The following is a 5,513-nucleotide window of genomic DNA, read 5'->3' as shown; positions in this document are numbered from 1 at the left end:
AGAAATTGAGGGATAGTTTCACACCAATTGGAGAGTCGTATGCCAGTTTATTTCAGAGATTGGCACAGCGAGGACCACAATATTAAATATTATCGTGCTTTGAAAAGAGAATTGAAAATATGATTCAAGACAAATTGATTATGGTGCAGAACATTAACAGTGAGGAAAACTCTAGTCGTGCTGATATGCAAACAAGTGGCTAAGATGTCAGGCTGAGCAATTGAGAAGTCACCCCTCTCCCTATTAGGAAGAGGTCTGGTAGTTTATTTTGTTTTATTTTCTTTTATCCAAATTATTTTAGGGTTATAGTTCGGGATCTATCTCATTTTGTCCATTTGTTGTTATGTTCAAACCCTTCTATCTTTTATTTTAATTAAATGAAGTATCCCTTTTTCCTTTGTGTTTTAAATATATGTTGTTTGTTCGTTTTCGTTACACAGTACATTTTAGGTTAATTCTGGTGATACGACATGCTAGCAGAATTTTCAGCCAGATCTTAAAACTTAATTTAAGCATGAACATTGAATCAGAGGGTTAAATGTAGAAAAAGAGAGCATCTGAGAAAATAGATAGAGTGATGAGACATTTTGGTGACAAGTTCAAGCCTTCTTTGAAAATTAAGGCAATTATTTTGAGAATCTCAAGAATAACTTGGTCATCAATTGAAAAACATTGCTCGATTAGGTCAAATAGCGGATAGGTGATCCCAAGGGACAGAAAAACCAACTCCACAAAAGCATGAGTCATTTGATGTGAGGAATGTACAATAAAAGTGGAGTGCTATGTTGAACAAAGTGCAAGAGTAGTGATGCACTAACTCAGTTAAAGTTATTGCTTAGAAAATGTCACAAATGATCTTCATCTCTCACTTTCATTGTGCATGATATGTACTTACATTTTCAAGGATTAATATGATGAAGGCATTTCATTCTGCTATCCAAAAATCGTGTTATCCTTTGTTTACCCCATTTGAACTTTAGTCTTATTTTCTTTCATACCCCTCTTTTGGAATCAAGATAGAGTTAGTAAAGCTCAAAAGAAAAGTGTCGAGCAAAATAATAGAGTTAGAAAAAGTTCAAAAAAAAAGAAAAAAAAGAAATATGTCCAAAAAAAAAGTGTCAAGACAAATAGAGTTAGAAAAATCCAAAGAGAAAAGAGTGTCAATAAAAGAAACATAGAAGAAAAAGAAACTAGAATCAAGCAAAGCAAGCTGCCGGAACTACGTGCGACCTGATTCTCCTCTCTCGGGGGTGAGATATGTAAGCTGCCCTACCCGGGGCTTGGTCCAACCAAATAAACAATTTAAAGTCACCCAGTCAAAAGAAACTGGGGCATAAGGTAATCCCATTGTTTGAGTCGATTCCAAAAGTTGTAAGTCCCACCCAATAAACAATTTAGAGTCATCCACTTCAAGTATCGTTTGGGCCCCATGCCATCCTTTCTTTCTAACCCAATCCAAAAGTCAAGTTACAATCAAAGAAAGACCTTCAAATCAATCTTTGAGAATATTAAGACTAAGCATGCAATGGATGTGATGACGCATTTTGATAACTACTTGTCTTCCTCGGCCTAAGGAATCAGGAGAGAAATAAAAATGAGAGAGTCTTATCGGTGAAACCCTCACGGGCACTATAAGACGATGGTAAGCTAAGAGAGATAACAATGAGAGAGTCATATCGATGAAATCCCTCACGGGCACCATAAGACAATGGTGAGTTGAGAAAAATAAAAATAAGAGAGTCTCATTGGTGAAAACCCCTCACGGACACCATAGGGCAATGGTGAGCTGGGAAAAAAAAATGAGAGAGGCTTATTGGCAAAAACCTTTCAAGGTGCCACTAGCCGAATAAGGTCTTAAATGCAATTGACCTAAGGAAGCAACTCAATTTCGAGGTCATTAACTCAACAATAATTGGTAGAAGGTTTTGGATGGAAAGATCAGGCAGTTTAATCCCATATGCATTACATAATCATTAGAGTTGACTATTATTTCTAGATAAATTTTTCATTTCTTTGTTTCAAATGGGGACATTCATTGTCTTTTCTTTCTTCTCTTTATTTTTATTTTATTTTCTTAAGTCAGTGGTCCAAATAAAAGTCATTGTCATTTTTCTCATGTCTTTGAGTCAAGTCCATATCAAAACAAGTGAGAAAAGATTTCAAAATTGGCTACCAGCTTCTTTAATTGCACAAAGCAAGACAAAGTCAACATATGAAAGAAACATGATTATGAGCTGAAGAAGGCATGCAGAAAGTTTTGTCAATAGACAACCTGGGGAACTCATGAAAATACCAAGGTTTAAAGGGTTTATCTGAGAAGCATGATAAAGCAGAGATATTGTGTTTATTTCAGAGTCACTCTTAATAATCTGAGTTTGGGTCAATGACACGACAAAGCAGGGGAAAATGCCAACAATCTGAAACAAAACGAAAGGAATGAACACTGGAGCAGGTGTCGAGACAGCCAAGTGCCACAAGCACCACTAAGTTTTTAACTGACAAATTTTCTTTGTTGAAACAGGGGAAAATTCGCTTTACTTAATTCAGCTACCATTGGAAATGCACATCCGTGAGATTTTACTTTTTGTTCAGGACCCTCCTGAAAAATAAGATTTTACTTTCTGTTCAGGACCCTCCTGAAAAATGAGATTTACTTTCCGTTGAGGACCCTCCTGAAAAATGAGATTTTACTTTCTGTTTAGGACCCTCCTGGAAAATGGGATTTTACTTTCTGTTCAGGACCCTCCTGGAAAATGGGATTTTACTTTATGTTCAGGACCCTCCTGAAAAATGGGATTTTACTTTATATTCAGGACCCTCCTGGAAAATGAGATTTTACTTTCTGTTCAGGACCCTCCTGAAAAATAAAAATTTACTTTTATATTCAGGACCCTCCTGAAAAATGAGAATTTACTTTATGATCAAGACCCTCCTAAAAAATGGGACATTATTCTCAGAAAAGTAAAGTATTTCTTTATTACTTTTTGTTTGGGGTAATTCAAGCAGTATTTGTAAGGAGACGTACTTCCTTGTGCGGGTAATTCAAGCAATATTAGTAAGGAGAAGCACTTCCTTGTTTGGGTAATTCAAGCGGTATTTGTAAGGAGATATACTTCCTTGTTTGGTAATTCAAGCAATATTTGTATGGAGAAACGCTTCCTTGTTCAGGTAATTCATGAGACATTTGTAAGGATAAGCACTTCCTTGTTTGGGTAATTCAAGCGGCATTGGAGCCCACTTGAAGAACAGGGCGAATAAATGAAAAGTCAAGCACAAAGTAAAGAAGTTGAAATTCAAGAAACAAGGTGAAGAAGTTGAAAACAAAGAAACAAGGTGAAAAGTTGAAAGATAACAGATTGAAGAAATTGCAAGTCAGGAGCCCGCCCGAAGAACAGGGTGATGAAATAGCAAGTCAAGAGTCAAAGAAGCTACATAGATAGGATTTTGTAATTTCATTTATGTTTTAACTCGTAATTTTCTTTTTGATGTAATAACAGAGCTGCGGACCGAAACTTTGACAGAACCTCGCTCGACTCTCCAACTCGGTATAGTCCCTCTTTTTTCAGTCCTTGGGGATACCTGTGACTTGATTCCCTCATAACTATGGATGAGTATGATGTCCAAAGTCAAGACTTGGTTTTCCTCCTTCCTTTTGTTTCATTCTTTTTTAATAATGGTCGGGAAAAAATTCTGTCTCGTTGTCTACTTCTTTGTATGAAAACACTTCATGTTTACATCCAAAGGGGTCATGCTGTAGACACCTAATTTTGTCCCTCACAAGTCCAATTTTATTCATTTTTAGGCCACCTTACCACATACCCTCATCCATGTGACTATACCCCATAAAAATACAAAAAATAACAACCCTTAACAAAATCCCTAACAAATTTTATCTTGTTTTAATCCTATTCTAACAACCCCTCCCTATTAAATTTTAACACCTCACATACCCCATCTCACCACCTACCCCATGTGCCCCCCTTTCCGTTACAGTTTAATTATCATTTAATGGAATAAGGCACAAAAAATTCTTCCATTTATTATGGACATGTAGGGCTCACAGTAAAAACAAAAGAAAAGGGAAATATATACCCTCATTCATCAGGTCACAAAAAAGGGGGGACTCGACTGGATTTTGGTTTTCCACTCAGAACCTCATGCCATTAACAGACATACATCACAGATACACCACAGTAACACCACTGACCATCACTCTCAATGAACACAGCATACTGATCCTCCATTTTTCACCACTCGACCTCACGGACTCACATACACAGAATACGCATAAATACACACCCACTAAAATGGCGTGAGAGTAGGGAGACGAGAGAGAGAGATTCAGAATGAAGGGAGAGAGATCAGAAGGGGAAGAATAAGAGAGAGATCAGTCGATTGGTGTGGTTTCAGTTGGTTTTTGAGTTCTTCGATCATTTTACCAAGTTTTTCGGCAAAATGTTTCACCAGAATCGACTCCAGTTTGTCGAGTAGGTTATCCCCAGTCTTGAAATCCCCCAAATTTACTCGTTTTTCTCCATTCTAGGAGAAATCTCGCTAGAAAATAGCACTAGCACTAGAGATTTAAAATATTCTTTGGTTCTTATTACTGTCGGAGCTCGCCGGGACTCCGACGAGCCAAAAACAGCAAACCCCATTGCTATTTTGATCAAATCGTCTTAGTCCGACACACTGTTGCCTGATTCGAGCAAAAATCCACTGGAAACGAGTGGAACAGGGATGGGATTGTGTGAATCTAGTATGGTCACTTGTCGAGGTGCAATTTTCAATTCGGTTTAGCAAAAAATAGAGAAAAAAGGTATATCGAGCTAGGGTTTGTTGGTCGAGGTTCAAATTGAGGTTCTTTGGTGCGGATTCTATCTTTTTGATTGACTGATATTTGGAATAAAATCATCATTGAGGTCTATTTCTACTCTTTTCCTCTTTTTATTTCATTGTTGATGGAATATGGTGCATTGGATGGAACATCATGTGTTGTTTGATCCTGATTGGTGATGAATTGTTACTTTGTTCGATTGGTTGCTTGATTCTCTTGATTATGGATCCTGTAATGAAACGATATATCATTAAGGATTGAAAAAGAATTTGGGGTGGGAATTGTAAAAATTGATAAAGAGTGAATATTGTCGTATTTTGATTCATTGTTGATGTTTAACGTGGTATCATGCTTTAAGTTTAAACGGGTAGGCAAACAATAAGGGGTAGGCAAATTTTAGGAATTATGGAATATTGAATGCTTGAAACATGTGTTGAATGAATTGGTTTTATTGCTTTTAGGATCAAATATATCATTTGGCCGGGGAATACCCCGAGGTATTTGTATTTATTCATCGGGGAATGTCCCGAAGTATTTTGTACCCGGAGGACGTTCGTGACGAAGGCCCAAGGCGTCGGGTGAAGCTTAGTCTAGGATTAGTTTAGAATAGGATTTATATTTTGGACTGTATAATTGGACTAGATACTACATTTTGAATCGGTTTTGTTTCGTGTGCTTG

This window comes from Capsicum annuum, chromosome 5 (assembly GCF_002878395.1).
Source record: "Capsicum annuum cultivar UCD-10X-F1 chromosome 5, UCD10Xv1.1, whole genome shotgun sequence".
Lineage (NCBI taxonomy): Eukaryota > Viridiplantae > Streptophyta > Magnoliopsida > Solanales > Solanaceae > Capsicum > Capsicum annuum.
Note: the sequence above shows the minus strand (reverse complement) of the source record.